At 35.6% G+C, this 23,667-nt stretch overlaps 1 protein-coding gene across 1 annotated transcript in view; it reads right to left on the reverse strand.

Moving 5' to 3' along the window:
- The window catches only part of LOC123679072 (dipeptidyl peptidase 4), a 362,978-nt gene that overhangs the window by 275,990 nt on the left and 63,321 nt on the right, over positions 1–23,667 (reverse strand). The gene's annotated exons all lie outside the window — the stretch shown is intronic.

Genomic DNA, 23,667 nt, shown 5'->3' on the forward strand with positions numbered 1-23,667 from the left:
AATCTCTTCATAAAAGGGGTTAACGAAATATTCTATTGCATTGAGGTGTGGTGAAAACGAATCCATTATTTTTGCTTTGAATCCTATAGTTAGAGTGATCCGATTTAGGTCAAATATGCGCCGTTTTGTTCGCCGCTTTGGGCAATTGCTTCCTTCAGATTGTGCAATTGATGACAGAACAGTTTCGAGTTAACAGTTGTGGCATAAAGTTGCAGCTAATGGTAGATAATTCCCTACCAATTCCACCAAACACACAGCAAAACCTTCGTGATCGTCAATCTTAGCTTGGCCACCGTTTCCGCCAACTCGCAACCTTTCGACCACGACCGTTTTTGCTTGACGTTGTCGTAAGTGATCCACTTTTCATCACCAGTCACCAACCGCTTCCAAAATAAGTCCAGTTTGTTGCGATTTGCAGATGGAAATTCGGACCATGAGGTTTTTTGCGTTAACTCTTGTATTACCTATACATCGAGCTTCTTCCTAAGACCAGCCTTATGCAAATGATTACAAACGGTTTTTTGTGTAATCTTCAGCTCTTGGGAAATCGAAATAGTACATATATGACGGTCGAATTCGACAATGTCTATGATTCTATCGGAATTTTCGACAATTAGCCCTCCTGTGCGTGGTGCATCTTTGGTATCGAAATTACCGGAACAGAAAGGGCGAAACAAAAATTTCACGTTATTGGCCGTTACAGTATTAGGACCATAAACACCATTCACAGATTGAATATTCGCCTTCATCGGGGAAAAACTATAAAATATAACGTATTTTCTCTCTGCTAGTGTCCATTTTAGACGAGCGCTCAAACTAAACTGAGTTAACTATCACACAACTATCACAAAAGTTTTTGTAGTACAAAATCTCATTATTTAACGCCATCTGGTGGAACCCTATCAGACTTGTACAACACAAGATACAGATAATTAAAGCCATCTATTGGAAAATGATGGATTCCTTTTTACCACACCTGTGATATGTTTCTTTTAAAACTTTTTTGGACAGGCGTTCATAGTCAATTTCGAAGATGCGCCCTCTCTCTGAAGATTGCAGTGTTTCATCTGGGGAACATTGATGGAATCATCAGTAACGAATTGAGTGTTACCTCAAAGAGGTTTCTCGTTTACCGCCATTCGAATTACATTGGTTAATTTGATTCGGTGCCGAATAGGTGAAAACCGATCGGGAAAATTATATAAATTTGTTAAAAGGATAAAACAGGTTATTGAAGCACTGAAGAGGTCAAAATTAAAGGAGGCGCCATGTACATAGATCATAGATCCTTGCATAGAAACGATGTCCTGGATACAATTGAGTATTCCAATATCTTTAAAGTTTTCGGGTTCTCCTGATGCGATAGAAGTTTCTCAATAGTATGAGTCCATTCAAAGTATTCAAATAAAAAATGCATTCATTGAAATGCATGGAAAAATACAACAACTTCATATCTGAAAGCTGAAAATTATGGTCTGTAAATGAAATTAACGAACAACTAATAAATAGCGTTATTATGGTAAATAGTCCCGACTATAATTTCTCTTCAGTCCAGTATAATTTAACACTTCCAATCAGTATAAATTAAATAGCAAAACATGTCGTAATATAATTAACAGCCCCACGCGAACCTTGAAACTATAAACTTGTCCCAGTAGTTATTTAGAGAACGACCTAGTGGAATACGATATAAATACTTCACCTTGTTGCACTTCTAGAGGCAATTTTGGATTATTTCGGGTTCATTATACTCACTAAGTTTGGAACAATTTTTTTCTCGTTGAAGAAAAGAATTAGAAAACTAACCCGGAAGTTTTTCGATTGAAATAGGTGAATACAAATGAACACAAAAGTTTCAATGACGTTCTTTTCACAAGCTTTTAAAAAATAGGGTGCTCCTAAATTGGAAGTATGTACAAACAAAAATTACAGATTCCTCGGGTTTTTTTGAGAAAAAAAATACCTAAATATATAGGCCGCAAAACGCTTTGTTTTAGAGTGAAAGGGTGTTAAAGTTTTTTTTTTCACAACACCTTCCCTTCACAAAATATTCACCTAAAAATTGGCATAGATATTCCAATTGGAAGTATTCATCATGCTTATGCCAATTTTGAATGCAAATCTACAGGGTGATATTTCATCTGGAACAGCTTTTTTCCTACAGAACTTTTTTGGTAGACTAGTATTGGTTTAGAGAAAAAAACTTCGATCGTCGATTTCTACACTTTTGGTTTTCTGTAGTTGTGTCGTATCTGATGTCGATTTCCAAGAAAAAAAAATTTTCTAATCCTCGAGAAAATCCAAATTATTATGAAGAGCCAGTTAAAAAGCTGTGATAATTAATTAAATATTAGTTTTGTTACTTATTTACAACAGACAACAAGGAACATCCTGAATCTCGAAAAAAAGCGTTTGCGGGCCCTGGTTGATAGGACTCTTTTTCCTGAAAATTATCTCCAATTTAGGAACACCCTATAAAAAAATTACTAAATTTCAACAAACTTTCAAATAAAATTTGTTTAGAAATTGGACCACTTGATGTTAATGCTCTTTATTTGTTAATTTCGAGTGTTTTTGCTTTTGTGGAGTTTTCAATAAGCGATTTCATTTTGAATAGCACGCTAATCTCGGCTACTGTCACTTTTGAAGCTGGCATCGTTCAACATTTGAGAAGTAAAACTACGTTATTACAATTATAGGGACGATGCAATGAATTGAAATTGTTGAATTTCACTCAAAAAATGGTGAAAATCTTGCAGTAACAGTTCGCTGAACTAGTTTGTAATCAACATGAAGCATCTTCTCAGCCAGTAGGTAATAATGACAAGTCAGCGATGTGAAGAATCGAAACCGTGAGGGTCACTCGAAACAACTGCTGTAGCCCGTGTTGACAAAAACCCAGGTTTGTCGATTCCTCGTCGATCTTGGGAATATAATCAAGGTAAATAATTTCTTGTTATTTAGTATCAATGTAATATGTACTTAGTCCATGTTGTCAAATGGTGTTATAGAAACGAACTAATCTTATTTAATTTCTTTCAAATACATTTTTGAGAATGTTCGGAATGCTATGGTTCAAAACTATTTTATCTAGTCCTATTTAATTATATATCCATTATTCAACTGCTTTTGATTAATTAATAGTATTTATTAATAAACAACGTGAGTTATAATAACACACTGCTATAACTCACAGATGGCTCTGTGCTTCTATACTTCTGTGCTTCTATTCGGTTGGCCGAAAGGGAACATTCCATTATTGTATTGAGGGAAGGTAATTCACTTTGATAATTTTGACGTTTATAGGTAACTTTTGTGGTCTTCCAATAAATAAAGTTCCTTCTCTATTCTTGTATTTTAGTATTTTTTGTTATAGTCGTAAATAAAGTATAGTATTCAACTTGCGGTAATATTCATAACTCACTTGATGAATTACAGTACTCGCCTGCGGCTCGTGCTGCAAACTTTATATGCGTGAGTTATGACCTACATTATCGCTCGTTGAATAATATACTATTATTCTTACTATTATTCTAAGTTTATTTTTAAGTGAAGGAAAAACAACAATTATTTATTTATAATTCTTTAATTTATTCATTTATATTCATCCTAATTCATCGAATTTGATTTTACGGGCTATGGACTATTTCGGATATTCTTTGGTGTTAGTGTTGGTAAAAGCAATCTTTCCGACGCCCTCTTCTTAATTTACAAGCTGTTGGAGCTAACACATCAGCGGAAAGGGTCGATTTCCCCCTCCATTATGCTGTATAATTAGTAGGAGGCTTCGACGAAAATTTGTCCCCTTTTGACAATTTATTGCAGTTGGAATGTTAGTAGATTAAACCCAGCGAGAATATTTATGTCAGAGTGGACTGTTCCACGACTAGAGTGAGAAGTTCTTGCTTGGCCTTCATCGAGTGGGCGTTTGGTTAACTCCCGAAAAATACATTCTAATTTCGCAGAAACCGTATAGCCATCTCGAAAACAAAACGAAGCCGTTAATTCTTGATCTGGAAGAGTTATGGACGAAATCAATTCATTCGTTGTACGCTATTCGGAAGGCAGAATTGATTGGTATTAAAACTGCTCTGTTTTTATTACGACTGTTTGAAACATCTTTCATATATTATACCGAGTGTCAAACACGAATGGGAAGATTATTTCCTGAACACCCCTTAGATTTGATTAATTTTTTTCATTGGCGTGCCAAAGCTATATTCCCAATCATAATGTAAAGAAATGATTTTAACGTGTGTGTTTTGCCTGTTCTCACCACGGAGCAGATACTTCACCTCTAACCAAAACATCGGCACGAAAACTACAAAAAACGCAACGCAGGATGGAACGCTCGAGACGTAGAATAATTTTAAAAGATATAATTCGTAATGGGGAGATTTGTAGGAAAACTGGCGTGGATGATATTCTGGAAAGAATAACAAGGACCAAGTGGAGATGGGCAGGACATATTATACAAACTGCACGACAATATACACTGCGCAAAAAAATTAACGCACATTATGGAAATCTCAAATTTATTCTACAACTGAAGGTGTTCTCAATGAAAGTTATTTTCATCAGAATTATGCATGCATATGTTATCCACTTTCAACGTTTTTCTTCAATAAAGATGTTTTTTCCCAGCAGGAATAAAAAAAGGTGAGATTATCAGATTTTGAATGTATTGGCTCCATTCTGAAATCAGTTGTTCTCGATCAATTCTAGTGATCAATAGTTTTTCTTTCGTTGGATTTTCTACACTCGATCGCTATGCAACGCGAAACACGCAATTTGACCCAAGAGGAATGTGCCCAAGCGGTAGTTTTGTGAGAAGAAGGGTGGACAAACACAAGAATTGCAGAAAGGTTTGGAGTTTCCCATACAAGTGTGTCCAGAATGTTGCAGCGATTCAGGGAGACAGGTATGAATGTCCGAAGACCAGGACAGGGTAGACCACGGGTAACATCTGCCATTCAAGAACGTTACTTGAGAGTTTCTTCGTTGAGACAACGGTTTGCAACCGCTCGCCTCCTTCAAAATCAGCCTGAGCAAACTCATGGAATGCAAATTAGCACTCAGACAATAAGAAATCGCCTCAGAGAATATGATCGTGTCGCGGCAAGAGGCCCAGCTCTTACCCCAGCCCATCGGAGGGCGCGTTTGGATTTTGCGAGAGAGCATATCCATTGGGAAGAGGCTGATTGGGAAGAGGCTGATTGGGAAAGAGTTCTCTTTACAGATGAGTCTAGATTCTGCCTCTACCATTGTGATCGACGTTCCCTTGTATACAGACGTCCACATGAAAGATATGCTCAGTGCAATTTCCTGAATACTATTGGTTTCGGGGGAAGATCGATTATGGTATGGGGTGGAATATCTTTGACTGCTCGCACAGACTTAGTGGTCGTTGATAATGGAGCTACGAATGCTGATAGGTATATAAGGAACATTCTCGAAGAGCATGTAGTGCCATTTGCCCCATACATTGGTGAAAATTTCATTTTTATTGACGATAATGCCAGACCCCATCGTGCGCGAATCGTTCAGGAGTACCTTGAAGAGGTTGAAGTCTCTCGAATGGAATGGCCAGCAAGAAGTCCAGATCTCAATCCGATTGAGCAGGTTTGGGATAACCTCAATAGAAGGCTGAGAAGTTCAGAAAATCATCCAGCTACTCTTAATGACTTAGGAATCCAACTCAGAGAAATCTGGGAAGGATTAGATCAGAACATTTTAAGATCACTCATTTTGAGTATAATCGTCGTTGCCGAGCTGTAATTAACGCAAGGGGTGGAAATACCAAGTATTAAATCACTTATCAGCATTCCAGTATTTTGAAAATTGTTTATTTCTCTTCTTTCACATAAGATTCGGTGAAATCCTGAATTTTTCTTCTATTTAATGTGTCTTGTTTCGTTCAAAACCTTCCTGAGAGAACATAAAAAATAAGTTATAAAGTCAATGTAGAGTAAACTTTCATTAAAATTGAGATTTTCAGAATCTTATGGAATGGCGACCAAGAGCGGATCAACGAAGCCGAGGTCAACCTTCAACCAGATGAACCCAACTGAAGAATCAGGATCAATTGGATGGCAACCACCTAGGACAGGAAAAAATGGATATGTCTTGGAGAGCAGCAGTGCAGGTTTCAAGGCTAAATGTTGATGATGATGATTGGCATTTTAGATAATTTTCTTAAAATCAGCTGGTTAAGGGATCAGCCAAGTGGAGAAATGTTTCAGAATATATTCACAGAAATAAATAGTTCGCTGAAAATAATTTAAAAAAATGTTTTGACCAGAGTTTCTCCACTAATATTTATGGCGAGCCCTTTTTTGAGGGATTGCGTTGATTCTTCTCGAGATCAAAGAAGGAATCGCCAGTTAGGCAGCTATATAGCGGAACTGTGGTTTTGCTATGGGACAATTATGTTTTTTCTCGATGTAAATTACCCATCAATTTTGATCCACAAGCAAACCTTCAATCCACATATCAACATTTCGTGAAAGAAGAAGACATGCGACATGGGACTGATTCGTAATACACGAACAACTCAAACACGACAAGGGTCGATTCTTCTATTAAACTGGTCGTAGTACGACTCTTGCATTAATTTTGTGGTTTTATTTCACATTGTTTTGATCACAGCTTCTTTGAAGTCCTTCAAAATAATGGCTAGTTTTGTTGTTGATGTCTTCTCTTCCAATTTATATTCCCTCTCGTCGCAAAATAGTTGGAATTGTTTTCAATTCGCCGCGCTGCTCATTTTGGTATTCTTACATGCACTTTCAATGATTATATTATTTATATCATCGACTAGTGTTTCACTAAAACGTTCGGGATTCATTTTCCGAATTTCTTGAAACTTTATGAGAACAGACGCGTCAAATCAATAAATTCCGTTGTCATGTGGTTGTCATTCAATGAAAACAATGCACATGGAATTATTCTCGCTGGAATAATGTAAGTATATTATTTCTACCATAAAAACGTGGTTATTGGCTAGAAGGTATATAGAATAGAGTTTATTTAGTACAAATACAAAAATAAACAATGAAAATGAAAATAAATATGAATTACTGGAATTGAAAATTTCAATTGTTTTTGAGAAACATCAAAAAATAATCACCATAAAAATTCTAAAACATTTAGGTAATGTCAATAAAGAATCATGGACTCTGTGTCGGATTTAATTGAATATTTTTCTCCGGAGTAATCTCTGCAGTCTGGACCAGCTATCACTATCGGTCTCCCCTTCGAGGCATCTATCATCAACGTTTTGCTAAAAGCTCTATTCGCGCACTACGTATATATCAGCGAAAAAGCTGTTGTTTACGGGAAAACGCCTGTCCGTTCGGTAAAAAAAATATTCTTCCGAATCATAAATCTCTTTTCACCTATCGCCTATTCCGGTTCCAGAAGTAGTCGGATCTATTAAAATTCCATCAGGCCTGCCAGGAATAAAAAGAGCAGGGGCAAAGTGGGTAATATAATTCCCGGGTAGATGGTACAGCTGGAGATAAATAATTTTCCGGAGAACTCTTCTCACATCTTTCAGAGATTGGGTTCTTATTTATATGTTAATGAATACTTTTTGTGAAGGAAATTTCACAGAATCTAAGGATATATTTTCGGGGTACCTGTGTCTACATTTTGAATAATTATATTGTAAAATCCATAAAAAATACTACTATGCAAAAACAAAAGCTTAAGTGTTCTACGAAATAATCACCTTTAGGTGCATGATATCAACTGAAAAGTACATATTTCAGAAGTCATATAATCATATAAAGGTTTTTCCAATAAGACGTTGTATCCTGAATAGCCCGCTACTTGAGCAACTGTCACTCTAAAAGCTGTAATCTATTGACATTTGACAAGTAAAAACTATGCTATTACTTAAAAGGGAACTAAACACTCTTGAACAAAGGATTGAATCGTTAAAATTCACTACAAAAAAAGTGCAGTGCAAGATCCCATCCGGAGCACATGCATATTGATAAAGTATCAGATTATTATTTAATAGGCGGAAAACGAATTTAATTAAAATTTCACGTGCAAACTCATTCAGCGCATCGGATTTCGAGGCAGTTTTCGCTAAAATGTCCGATCCAACTTCAAAAACATCGCAGAAAAGTACCGAAGATTCAACGGACGACGATCCTTCATTTAAGAAACCTAAAAATAGAAAACGGAAAAAGAAAGGTATGGAAAAAACCGACAACAAAAAAGTGAATGATAACAAAACTCCTGAAAGAGAAATACCACATATGGAACCACAAAAGAAGATTCAAGATAACGACGAAATCGTGCATATGGAAACAGAAACAATCAACACCACACAAATCGCTTCTACTTCTAAAGGTCCCCATAACCGCCAGGATGGCCTCCAGGCCGGATCACATACAAACACAAATATCAAAACAAACATAAAGAATTACTCAACAAGAATGCTTGAAATAAGCAAAGCAGAATACAAACATCTTTTCTATCTCGCGGTAGACGAAAACCTAATAACAGACAGGATTAAAATGGCAGATGAGTGGAACAAAAAATTTCCTAATTCCACAGATATTGTTATAAAAACTAAATTAGGTTACCTAATCAAATCCAATAATGAGAAAGAGAAATTAATAAAAGTGTTGGAAGAAATGAAAAATGAAAAAGTCATTTCAGGACACAAAGAAACTAAACCCTACATCCAGGGAAAAGTGAGAACAGAACCACAACAATCTTTCTCAGTAATAATAACAGGTGTTGAAAAAAATATAAAGGACGAAGAAATCAGTCAACACCTGAATGAACTGAACTTGAAACACAGATTCTGCAGAACAATCACTTCTAGAGCATTTAATACACCCACAACTTATATAAGAATAATCACAGGTGAAGCTACAACATCTGAAAAACTCCTCAATGATGGATTGTTCTTCAAAAATAGACACTACTTGGTATACACAAGCCATCCACCTGAACCCATGCCTGTTCCATGCAGCAAATGCTGCCAATTTGATCATATTACAGAAAAATGCACCCAACAAGTAAAATGTAACAAATGTAATGGCAATCACAAAACAACACAATGCAAAACAAATCTTGCACCAAAATGTAGTGCATGCGGTTCTGAGGAACATCTTGCATGGTCAACCAAATGTCCCAAACACCCCAAAAAACCCATCGAAGGCATACCAAACGTTACCATAAGAACTCTCAACAAAAAACCAGAGAAATAGAAGATTTACACAAAAAAAGCAACAGAATTCATGCTCCTCTCACTATCCATGACGATATCATTAACACATACACCAGAAAGTTGAACAAACCCAAAAACACCAACAGAGATGAACTTCTAGACAAACTGAAAAGAAGATTCCTCTCACAATATAAAATCGATACTACGGCAATCTTTTCAGGCAACCGAATATATATACTTATGTTTGATGTGGAGGATCCTAACGAACCCTCGCCAACAGAACCTGTAGACAATAATATTAACCGGCAAGTTCAACTCGAAAATTAAAATCCTCTACAATAACATTAATAGTTATACACCAAAAAAATACCTGATCAATAATTTCATAGAAGAGAACGAGATACAATGTGCAATGTTTGTAGAAGCCAAAATAAAAAAAGATCATAACATCGCATACAGAGACTGGGACGTCATACATCGGGTGGGTCACACAGTTGATAATACACGTGGAGGTAGCATTGTACAGTGCCATCCCGGTTTAAAAATGGGTAAGAACAATTCTCCTGCACTGAATAACAATTTCAATGAAACATTGCATTTCACAATCCCTTTCAAAGAAGATAAATTACACATATTTTTAATATATATTCATCCACACTCAAAAATTGAGGAAACTATATTTACGAAAGCAGCTCTGTATAAATATTCAATAATAATAGGAGACTTCAACCCCAACCAAACAAAAAACAAACAAATAAATAAATTTCTTCAAAATGGTACCTTCAAAAAATTAATTACGCCTCCAACGTTTTTAATGGACAATAACCCGGACAGTACACCAGACTTATTACTTTACTCCTCAAATCTGGAAAATAACATCAAAGACATACTACTTGTACCAGACCTGGGTTCTGATCACTTAGCAATGCTGATTACGTTAGACTTGGATACTATAACTGAAGAGACTGTAGAAAGAAAAACTTTACAATTTAAGAAATGTAAGATTAATAAAGTGAATGAAGAGATGAACAACTTTATAAACTCTCACAAACAAACAAATATGAATGAAGATTACATCACATTATTCAATAACAAACTCTCAGAATGTATCCTGAAATATACACCTACGACAAAACACCATCCATTTCTCCACGTTTTACCACCTTTTATTGTGAATATGATCAAGAATAAACGGAAATTGTATAGAGAATACAGGAACTGCCCTAATCCTAATTTCAAAACCAAACTGAATGAATACAATACTAGTATACACAAAATGATCATGCAGTACAAACGTCATAGGTGGACGGAAGCTTGTAAGTCAATAAGAGAAGCCAAAGGGAAAAATTTCTACAGACAAATAAACAAACTCTCCAAGTACAAGAAATTTCACAAGATACCTACTATTCTAGCCAACAATAGAGAGTACAAATCAGATGAAGAAAAGGCGAACATCTTTGCAGAACACTTCAAACAGGCATATCAATATGACAATGACATTAACTTTGATAATGAAACAGAAAGAATCGTAGAAACTTGTTATTTTGATTACTTCAACAATAACGAGCGGGAAAGGGAATCAGAGCAAATTGAGGAAGCCACGTACTATGAAATCCTACATAATACCAAAAATAGTGCGCCAGGGACAGATAATATTCCATGGAGTATCGTCAAACAATTGAACCAACACATACACGAACACATAATGAAGATATATGAATGGTGTCTGAATAACCAAACCTTTCCAGAAATATGGAAAACTGGTACCATCATTCTAATAGCAAAAACTAATAAAGATCATAAAAAAGTAGAAAACTATAGGCCCATAACACTCTTGCCAGTACTAGGAAAGCTAAACTTGAGGAACACTTCAAATATTTCATTCCCAAATACCAATTTGGTTTCCGCAGAAAGAAAGCAACAGTTCACCCCCTCACAATTTTCTTCTCAAATCTACAAAATGCACAATTAAACAATAGGAAAACTGCAGCAGTATGTATGGACACTAATAAAGCATTTGACAGCATGTGGATAAAGGGTTTACTATACAAATTGTTCAAGAAAGACACACCATCATATCTTATCCATATAATAGGTTCATACCTAAAGCATAGAAGATTGAAAATAAAAATTGGCGACTCAGAATCTAACTTCTTCACTCCCATGCAGGGTACACCTCAAGGATCCCCACTCTCTCCTCTTCTATATAACATATATTGCAGTGACATTCCCACAATCCATAATACCCAACAATATATACTACAATATGCAGATGACACTTTAGCAATTTCACATGGGAAAACATTGAAAGACTGCATGAAAAATCTTCAAGAGCATGTTAATAACATCACATCATGGTTTTCAAAGTGGAGATTGAAGGCCAATCCAGAAAAATCACAGTTAATCATATTCAACCACAACATAAATCACCAATCTCCAACTATTGCAATAAACAATAAAATAGTAGAACCAACACCATCAATAAAATACCTGGGTATTCAAATTGACAGCAAAGCCAGCCTGAAACTTCATGCGAACAACATAAAGAAGAAAATGATAGCTAGAGCTAAACACTTTAGATGTTTGACCTACAACAATCAAGGAATTGACATGAAAACTGCAACGATCATTTACAAGTCTATATGTCGACCAATAATTGAGTATGGACACCCCCTATATGCGAACTGCAGGGAGTCGGTGATCCAAATTCTAGAGGTTGCTGAAACAACATCCCTTCGAGCAATAACCAAAATGAGACATCCAAACAACCGACTGCACAATCCCCCAAATCACCTTTTATATAGCAGAACCAAGATAGAACCCATTGGAGGGCGCATTGAGAAACTCAACAATAAATTCATACATAGGCTAGAAGAATTGGACGATATAAGTGATCTCATGCACGACGAACCAGCAGATAACCCACGCAGAAAATTTCCAACTTGCACTTTACTCCAAAAATTAAGAAGTTACTTAAATTCCTAAAGTACTCATGCTTTTTTTTTTTTTTTTGTAGATATTTAGAAATGTATTTCAACCCAATATGGGCTGAAGGACTTTGGTCGATGGCCTGTTGATAACATATCAATAAAGATCAGTTATTATTATTATTATTATTCACTACAAAAATGGTGACAATTTGGCAGTCACTCGGCCGGCAATAGTAGAATTGAGAAAAAAATTTGAGCAGTTGGGACAAGTCAGTGATGTTAAGAATTGAAACCGTTTGCGTCGCTCAAGAATAACTGAGAAAACTGCAATTTGTCGATTCCTCTTCGATCTTGGGAATTAGGCATTTTTTTGGCCGGAATTGGAACATATTCATATGGATGACGTTTATTTTTAATAAAACGGAGATTCGTGCCACACATGCAACTGAACAATCGCAATATTGCAAGAGAAGTTTCCTGGCCGTGTTATTTCTCTAAGTGGTGATCAAAATTGGCCATCGAGATCTTGTGATTTAACACCTTTAGACCTATTTTTAATGTGGCCTCGTGAAAGATAAAGTCTATGCCAATTCTCTACAATCGATTCAAGACATTAACGATGGAATTCTTCAATTTATTGAGGACATACAGTTGGTACAGATTTGCAAATTGCCATGGAAAACATGAAGAAAATATGAAGCTGCATGTATTTTTAATACAGTTAGTTTACTTTGTGAGTGACATATAGTAGGGAGGTAAGTTTAAGATTCATTTGATCTACCCTTAAGCTTCTCTTATTGATTCTTTTATTTTGTTTTTTTTTTGATGAGTTGTCGGATATTAGACAGAAAATGTTGTGTGAGGGCCTGGATGTCAAAGATATTTTGGTTTTTCTGTGGTATTTATAGCATATGAAACTCCAGAGTTAACATGAGACGATTCGCTGAATTATTTTGTGTTTTAAAAATCATTTTAAGTGGATACAAATCCGAAGATTGCAATTGATGGTACGCAATGAGCCGGTATATTTATTTCTGATACAAAGTAAGTATTCATATCGTGACAGAATTTTTTGAAGATAGTTAATTCTTAACTGACCTTGAGCTCAATGTCAGTCTTAGAGACAGAAAAAGAAATGAAGAAATCCGACAAAGCACCAAAGTCGTTATTATAGCACGAATTGAAATGGCAGAGAGCAGGACACGTGGCTCGACAAGACAAATCGAGATGGACATATAAAATAACACACTGGCGACCAAGAATGACGAAACGCAGTGTAGATAAACCACAGTGAAGATGGCTTGATGATATAAAGCAATATGGGGCAAATAGATGGTTTCAGATAGCTCAAGACAGGACAGCATGGAGGAACATGAAAGAGGCCTATATCAAGGAGAGGATAAGGGAAGACTGACGAAAAAGAAGGAGAAAAACCCTTAACTTGTGTGAGCTTGAAAGAACATGGTCGAGGCATCAATTTTTTTCCTTGAACCTCAATTTGTTCCTGTATTGTAAGGTAATAGACTCAGAAGAACGACAGAATATATTATTGTGTTGATGTCAATATTTAAATATTCGCGAACATATGAAGAATTACCAATATCCCACTGGTTTCTTCCATTATCTTTCACTATTCAGGAATGTTTGACGTTACATCGTTATACAGTGTGTTCCAGCTATTTCATGTTCAATTATTCGAAAATGGTTACAAATCACCTTAGCTATAATCAAAAAATGTTTATGAATCCTTTTATAAACCTTATTCTACATCACATTCTATCTAATTGGCCAAATGTAAAAACACCAAAGTTATATATATACTTTTAATAGTATCTATATTATTCTTATCTTGATTACTCAGAATAATGATGATTATCCAGGATAACGTTTAGTATTGTTTAACAATAGAGAACAATTGAGAGTTTTCAGGAGCCTCTAGTGTCAAAACTAGCTTATAAGAATACATGTGCCCATTGAGCTCTTTGTTTGGAATGTCTTGGAATATAACATATCAAAAATTCAGCCAAGTTTACAGGGGGCACTTTCTTTTATGAAGTATGTGCTATTCTTTGACATCAGATTGACGGGCTGTAGAATAAAAATAGTTATAATTCAGAAGATTATCCAACTCAATCATTCAAATTCATTATTATTTCAATATTTCTTAATTTGCAACACATGTATTTCATGCACAAATTATGATTTGAATCACTTGAAATTAGGTAGTATTATTGACGTGCAATAATTTTTTTTGAGCACCAGCTAATAGCAAAATAAAAGAAATATCATATCGTTCGACCTTCAATTGACTATTAAAAAAAAAGATAGAAATTAGAGCCAGGTCTCCCCAACAATGCCAACTGAAATCCATCGATATCCCATGAAAGAGACCCTAAAATAACAAGAGCTTTCAGCTGTCAACTGATCTGTTCGTGGTTATATTTACACGCCTATAAAAATGACCCAGAGTAAATAACAATCAATCAAACGACACCTCCTTTTATTTCGCTCTGTTGATATTTTCCGAAGATCCCGTCGTGTTGTCTTGAAAGGTACGTGCCCAGAGAATTGGCGGATATTTTTTGAACACTTGCACCTAGCAGGAGCAGTGGCAGGGGTAGGGGGTGTATCGATCTTCTGCGAGCGTATCCCGGCAACTCTGTGGTTCACCTGCAACCAGTCTCTCTCTTCTCCTTAACAAAAGGTTCATCGAAGATTCCGATCTACAGGTAAACGTGCTCGAAATTTGGGAACGGGGGTAACAATACATTCCGTTAGTTCAAGGAAAAATCAACGCGATCTGGATTTTATCGATAGTTTAATAAATGGAAGGGAATTTCATTGAAATCTCTTCATCGTGCCAATTCTATTTTATAAGATATGTTGTAGATTTTCTCTTATTCTGTGGCAAATCTGGTCGAGAAATGCGAATGAAATTTGAGGTAGTTACTACGCTTTTTTACATGCAATTAATATTTTATGTTCATCATTGGCGCTCATACTGGTAATGACCTGATTTTTTTTTGCGAAAGAAAATGGTACGCCACTGAGATATTTCAAACCAACTATCATTTTTCAATTCTTCGTTCAATTCGTGACAAAAAACCTCTCTTACCATTTTTTCGCATGGGGCGCTGTTTTTATACAAAAAAACAAAACATCTTAACGTGTATTTTGCATTTTTTGATACATTATCCAGTAGGGACGTTGTCGCAAATTAGAATTCATAAATGATTTTCAGTTTGGAATATTTCAATGGCATACCATTTTTCTTCCAAAAAAATTCAGAATGTGTGAGAAATAATTGTTCACTTTTTAATGAAAACTTCAACACCCTGTATCTCGGAATACGAAGCATTTTCGAGCAAAAATTATATACCAATACTGTCATTATTTTTCACGCAGACTCTCCTGTCGCAGATTTATCCATTATCTATCAAATTTGTGATACATAAAACAGTTCTACCAATCAACATTTTTCAATGTAAAAAACACTAAAAGATATTTATGGAAATATTCCAGAATTTCAATAAGAATTCTGTGAATTAGGGAAAATAATGTATAATATAAGGCCAATTGAAAAGTCCCTGATCTGATGCACAGATTACGGTGCTAGTATTAAATCCATGAAACGCAGTGGACGCCCAAAAGAGGCCGTCACCGACGAAAAAATCAAAAAAGTTTACAAAATAATCCTGAATGACCACATGATGCACACGATGAACCGAATCCAAAGCGAGGAAAAACACAACAGTCAGCTGGCAAGGTTATGGCATCAGTATTCTGGGATGCGCAAGGTATTCATTGATTACCTCCAAAAGGGCCAGACCATCAACATTATAATATAGCGTGATTGAATCGTTCAAAGGATGAAATCGTTAAAAAACGGTCCTATTTGAAGAAAAAGGTGCTGTTTCATCAAAACAAAACGCCGTGTCACAAATTGATGAAAACAATAGCAAAATTGCATGAATTAGGCTTCGAATTGCTTCTACATCTACCGTATTCGACAGATCTGGCCCCCAGCGACTTTTTCCTGTTTTCAGACCTCAAAAGAATGCTAGCTGGAAAGAAATTTAGCGCCAGTGAAGAAGTAATTGCCGAAACTGAGACCTATTTTGAAACGAAAGACAAATCATATTATAAAAATGTTATCGAATAGTTGAAAGATCGTTATAATCGCTGTATCACCCTCGAAGGCAACTATGTTGAATAATAAAATTGAATTTTGCCAAAAAAATGTATTTTACTATGGTAGACCGGGGAATTTTCAATTGGCCTGTCTTACATAAGGTTCTAACACTCGTTCACACAATTCGAATCTAGTGAATTTTGATCTAGTGGAAAAATATAAATGCCTTCTGCACTTGTAATATAAATAACTATCATCGCCAAAGTGCATGAAGGGATAGACGATAATTCGTTTGCGAAAGTTATATGTAGGCTTGGTTTATCGATTGCCTAGGGGTATGGTTTGTTAACTTGTCCAATCGTCTTCCTCTGGTCGACTTCGCTTAAGGTTGTACTAATTAAACACTTTTTCATTATATTCACATCTATTCATAAAGTCTTACAATATTACAGTACACAGTATTGAAAATTTCGTCTTTACTCTCTAGTTTTTCAATAAAAAAAAAACCATCACGTCTTCTGAGTATCGTCTATGTCTTATTTATGATTCGTTCGTTTCATGCTTAATTCGGAACTCGTCTTATATTCAATTCACGACCCGTCTAACTATAACGACTCCTAACTTCGCCTTAACGTGTTTACTCTGAGACTGACCACGGCTTTCATGAATAGGTCGAATAGTAAAAATATTATTGAAATAAAAACATCAACATCGCTATTGAGTGCTCAGAGTTGGTTCACTTCGAATGGTCTACTGATGAACAAAAATAAAACCCAGCAGCTCTTGTTCACTAATAAAGAAAGAACAAATAATTCTTTGAAATATCTGGGTGTGACCTTTCACTCATCATTAAGCTGGAGTCAATACATAGACGAATTATGTAGAAAACTCTCGACCTCGATCTACTTAATAAAAAGAATGAGAATTATTTCCAACAGTGACACAGCCAAACTCGTGTACTACTCGACATTTCATGCGAAAATGATATATAGCATTTTGGTGTGGGGACATTGCAGTGATGCACAGAGGGTTCTGCTGAAACAGAAGAAGGCCATAAGGGCTATTTTTGGGATACATCATACAGAAAGTTGTCGAGATATTTTCAGGAGGGAGGGTATACTCACCTGCACTTCGGTTTTCATCCTCGCTGCCGTGACTTATGTCCACCGAAATCTCGAGAAGTTTCGAACCAACGCCGACTTCCACGAGTACAACACCAGAAGAAAGCATTTACTTAGCATTCCTTTCAACAGAATAGCGAAAGCGCAGCAGGGAGCAAATCACATCGCACTGAAATTATATAATAAATTGCCTGAAAATCTGAAGAGTTTGAATGACCTGAAATTCAGTAAAAATGTAAAAAAACTACTACTGAGAAAGACTATTTATAAACTCGAAGAGTTTTAAATGTTTATTTTATCTGTGATGTATTTATTATGTGATACTCACCTTTTTAGTCCATTGTCGATATTGGCTTTTGCCTTCATATTTGTATTTTACTGTTCTGACAAGTCGTGTATTATTTGACGACAACTATTTATCATGTACAACATTCACTTATTTATGACAGTTATTAATTATTTTTACACACTGTACATGTATAAATAAATAAAATAAAAAATAAATAAAAAAAAATTGTTAACTTCTGACTCCTTGACTGTTGACTGATCGTTAATGGAGTTAATTGCCTTCTCATATCATTCCATTCACCCCTTTATCATCTCCCCGGTATCGGGAGAAGTATCAGCCTTGTCCAAAAAACTTTTGGCCGTACCGCCCACAAAATACTAAAAATTTAGATGGTTTTCACCGTTGAATATTCTCGATCGTCTTGCATGTGTTATGCACATGGTACATGTGTTATACATCATGTTTGTTTTCGAGTGTTCTCAGCCCCTCAATAAATTCACAACAGAAATTAGTTTCATTGTGAATCAATTGAAAACGACATGCCTTCGACACTTTTAAGGAATAAAATATCTCTTAAGATTTAGGTACAACAGGAATTGGTTCCTTGAAACAATAACTGCAGTCCTACATATATGCAGAGATTAATCAGATATTTTAATGAAGAAATGTTAAGAATGGGACAGAATGATATTATTGTGTGGGAACATAAAAATATTTAGAAGTTCAATTACAGAAAAGATAAATTGGAAATTGTATATAAGAATGAGTAAAAGAAGTAAGAAACATCTTCAATAAAAGTAATAAAACGGTAAAAACATGAGAGATAAATATAAAAACAATATTACGAACACACTTCTATACATTTGCTGAAACTTAAAATAACTATATTATATGTTCATTATTGGAGATAACTTGAGGAAATATGAGTTACCGAAGCTGTTTTATAACTTTTTTTCATCTTCGTAGCATGGAAGATTCACCGGATAGATATACATATAAGAGGTTCCATTTTGAAAAAAAAAACAGAATATTTTAAGAGACATCAATGGATGCAGCATGACTGCAGCACCATATCATTAACACGTTGATGATAATTTTCTTTTCGAGGTGAAGCATGGCTTCTTAAATTTCTTTAAGAGCGACATTCCAAAAATGTTGAATAAGTTTTCTATCACCTTTGCAATCCCAATTTTTTACTAATACTAACTGACTAATTAACATTCTTATCGTGATCATTCAAAATTATTGAGTTGTCTTAGTTTATTATTGCGTTTTATTACTTGGTTATCATCCATTGTTGTTTAATTAATAAAAAAGTAGTATTATTGCGTTTTTTTCAAAACGAAATGTCGATGAATAAGGTATTGTCAAAATAACAAAATAACAAATTCTCAATTCCTGTTATTGTATGAAAGCTTTCAAGGTGGCTCCAAAATTCAGACAAAAGCACCGCGCTTTATCAAGTTCATGATCAGCAAATTGACGAAGTGTTCGAAGAATGCTTGCATGTTGAAAGAACGTCAACACATATTTTCGGGGATGAATTGCAGTGAATATAAAAGGGGATTTGTATAATATTAATACGACATGCACGAAAGGTTGTTCTGTTATGTTAATCGGGATTTCGTGCGACTCAACTTTGTTATAGTTATTACATTTATTCATAGACCCCCAAGAACAATTATGATACTCCCTTCACAGGATAATTATTCTATTCCAGTTCTGTACGTGATAATATGTAAATGAGTGAATTAAGTCTGTGGAATTCTAAATCATCGGAAGGAACTTCTCTAGACGAAATATTAATCAACACTGTACGAAGAAAGATATCAGTAAGGCGGTGGTAAAATAACTGGGAATAATATTTGTCTGGAATTCCACTAAAATCCAAAAGTCACATTATTGTTAGAATATATTTTCATGTCCCATGTAAAAAATTTGGAATATTTTTCTTCGGAGGACTTTTTCGTGAGGTTCGGGATTGTATGTTTTGTTCGAGAGAATATTTACATGTTGATAATGAAATTTTATGACTGTATTTTACACATTCATTAAATTCTATTCAACCTTTCCAAAGATGAGATTCTTCTCATCTTTGGATGAGATGGTCAATTACTGAAATAATTACAAAATGATTTTTCTAAATCATTTTGTAATTATTTCAGTAATTTTTTAATGGATGTTACAATTACAATGGTTAACAATTAGAACAAGTTAGCTAGGTGATTATAATAATAATAATATAATAACAATATCCTTTATTGACCCCATAAGACAAACCAATGTACAGGGTTAGAATTATTAAGAGGGGCACTACAGCGATATCAAAAGCCGTTAGCATTACAAGATGGCTTAAATTACAAAGAAGTTGCGATATCTAGGGATGAGTGGTGTGAACAGATCCAAAATATCTCCTATAGTTCCCGAGTTATCTCGGAATAACTAAAAATCGAGATTATCTTCTTTTTTGTTTCTGGAGATAGACATAATCCAATATAGAGATTCTAATAGTTTCGTCAGTGTTTTTCTATTTTCCATTATTTTAGAGACGCGATAGTCGATTTTTTGGGCGCAATATTGGTTCACCTTATGCGATGATGAAGAAAAAATTCACGAATTCGACAATTTATCACACAACGATTAACGAATTGCTTGCTTCCTAGTTCGATTATGTTGACCGTAAAGTGCTCTATGAACTTCGAGAAGAGATTTATTTTTCAAAATAAATTTCCACAATTTGAAGTCGTTATTCGAACATTTCGATCTGATCGAAACATAGTAAATTGAAGAAGAGTATTGAAAAAGAAATGGACTAACAATATCAAGCTTCGTCCGAAATTTCGTGCTGATAGTGTCGTTAGCACCAAAGAAAATTCAAGCAGAATATCGATAAAAATTTGAAAGCACTAACTTGAAGTGAGGAGTTTTTGTGCTATCGTTAACCCATGTGCCAATTGCATCCTTATTGTTATCCAAGAGAGCAATTGGCGCATGAATGATGACTGCTTGCAAGCTCCTGACATCACATATGATCATTCCAATTATGCTTACTCTGGTGGTATATTTATCAGAAATGAAGAGGCATGATTAAGTGTCAGTATTCCACAAAAACCAAATCGTTTATATACCAACTGACAAAGAAACTGCATCACCCAGAAGGAGCTGTTTAAATTTTATATATTTTTCTTCATTTAACATAGATAGTATAGCAAGGAGTAAATGATTGAAATTTGGAAAAAAAAACGAAGGGTTTGAAATTTGTTTTGATAAATTCGTTAATAATGTTTTTATACACCGCGATTATTCATACACTTCCCAACACGTTTCGGCATTGATGACATAAGATGGTCTATTTCTTCTTTAGGGATAATATCCCAAGCTACCTGTACTTCATGTTTCAGAGCCTCCAAAGTCCATGGGGGCTGGAATATTCCTGAAATTATGGATTCTCGAGCCGGTTAAGGTAAAGGAGAACAAATGGCTCCACTATTTCTTGAAGGTAACGCAGCGCTGTCATGTTACCCCGAGAATGAAGACTAAAGGTGACCTATTTGCATGTGCAATAGTTTACCATAACATAACGCCTACTGTCCGGTGTACATAACGCTCAATATCAAACTTAGGTTCACGTCTTTCTCCCCGACGTCGTCTAAACCTTCTTCGGCCACCATGTGCACCTTACCTAACCTAACCCTTCTTCGGCCACCATGTGCACCCAAGTAGAATCGAGATTCATCCGAAAAGACGACCTGATGCCATTCCTCATTCCAATGTTGACGTTCTCTGTATCACTGTAATCGTTGCCGGCGATGCTCAACCGTCAGAGTTAACACAAGATGGGGTCAATAATGCTGCAGTCCAAAAGACCTTATCCGGCGGTAAACCGTTGCAGGATGGCCTTGTTCTCCTAACCACTTGTAGTGATTCTGTCTGCTCACAGCTGGCGCTATGATTGTTCGCGCCACTCTACTTCGGCCCCGGCCGATTTAAATGGGTCGTTGCAGCGCAAGAGGGTCACCTCTCACGATGGTGTCAGAGGGTGTGTCTTGGACAGAGATCGCTGGATAGCCTAACTGAAGAGTCCACCAGCCAGCGATCTCGGGATTAAACACCAAATCCCTGGGAAAGAGCGCACCTCGTAACTCTCATCAGCCAAAGATCGCGTTCTCTGATCGTTGTCGATCTCTGATGGCCATGAATCTAAGACGTCGATCTTGAACTTCCGCTGCCTACTCTTCTTCGATTTTGGGCATTATCAAACTATGCTCGACAACATCTCATAACAATAGTTGCATTCTTGGTTGGATTTCTGTTCGTACAGTTAGCGATTTCTCGAAATGACAACCCTCCTCCCGTAGACCAATAATTCGACCTCTTCACTTAGCTGGTGATGAATTCAGCGTACACGTGCTCTAGGCATTTCAACAACGAAGAGCTGATTTGTTGTAATATTAAAAAAAAAATGCAAAAAACGACTACAGTATTCAGTAACAAAAATTGTTCACATGAAAAAACCTTCACGATTTTTTTCTCCAAATACAATCATCAACTCCTTGCTATAGTATCTCTGTTTTACCAACAAAAAAATTAATTTAAACAGCTCTTTCTGGGTGTTGCAATTTCTTTGTCAGTTAGTATATATACACAAAACTCAATAACTTTTCGATTATCTACAGAAATCATGAGTTATATGTGAATGTTAGGGAATGCAGTAGAATTAGTGAATATTTTCACTCATTACTAGAACTTTATAAACACAGGATTAAAACAGGACATACAAATTTTTGGGAGATTGATGTTATGAATTCTGAGATGTAGGTATAGGTACCTATCCCTAAAAAGAGATTGCATTATTCATAGAATATATATGAAAATATATCCTGAAAGTTTGAAAGTGTAACGTCGCCAGACTAAACACCAGCTAACGTGAAAGTAAAGTTCCTGTTTATTCATTCATCTAAATTTTCTTCCAAGACTTTTTCATGCTATCCTGACGTCTAACGTGGGACCAGCAGAGAGTCTTTTCATGCTGCAATGTAGGCCTTGTTTATCGTTTTACTCCATACTCGACATTTGCATCAACCTGAGAAAAATTCAGGAGAAAAGTGTGAGCTGTCAAGAACATTTTCCCTGGCGAAAAACGTAAACAATCCCACTTCCTTCTCCAAACTATAGTGGGTGCTCTCAACGGAGTGAACTACTTTCTCCTACTGAGGACTTTTGAAACTTTCTTTATGAATATAGTTGGCTTCATATCGTGTTCACAACGTATTGTAGGATTTCCACTTCGGAGTTGTTTGGGTAACGTGTACAAACATTGATCGTAAGACTTGAGAGAGTTAACTCCTTTCCAAACATTTCGCAAGCATTCATCAAACCGGAAATGGCTGTATGCATATTTCTTCATTAAAATATAGAAACGCGTTTCCACCAGCTCGTTTCAAATCGAATTACAAAACTTTGGCGTGTTTGGTTTTTAATGTACGTGTTATTTGATCACAACTGACTGAAAAATATCATTTCCCTAATTCTGTGGCTAATCCGTTCATTCTGTTATACCTTGTAGAACAAAATCGGAATATTTCGATATCACACAGATTTCATAGTTATATTTGATTTTTATGTGTTGGTACTCGGAACTGTTTCCTGTAATTGATTATCTGTCAAAGGACCAGGCAACAGCCTAATGGAAAAATAGTCACCGGTTAATTTTGTTGAATTTTTCGTATTTCGTAGAATATGACCTCCTGAACAAAAAAATTTATGGGCCGAACTCATTCCGATGACTATTATCATAGGACTAATGACTATTGTCATAGTCCTATGACTATTATCATAGGTCTAATGACTATTGTCATAGTCCTATGACTATTATCATAGGACTATTGACTATTGTCATAGTCCTATGACTCCTATGACTAGTTTTCAAATGGCCTATCTTCAAAGTAAGATTTCACGTAGGAAAATATCTCGAATGAAACACTTTTGCGTGTCTCTTACCG

The sequence above is a fragment of the Harmonia axyridis genome, chromosome 4 (assembly GCF_914767665.1).
Source record: "Harmonia axyridis chromosome 4, icHarAxyr1.1, whole genome shotgun sequence".
Classification (NCBI taxonomy): domain Eukaryota; kingdom Metazoa; phylum Arthropoda; class Insecta; order Coleoptera; family Coccinellidae; genus Harmonia; species Harmonia axyridis.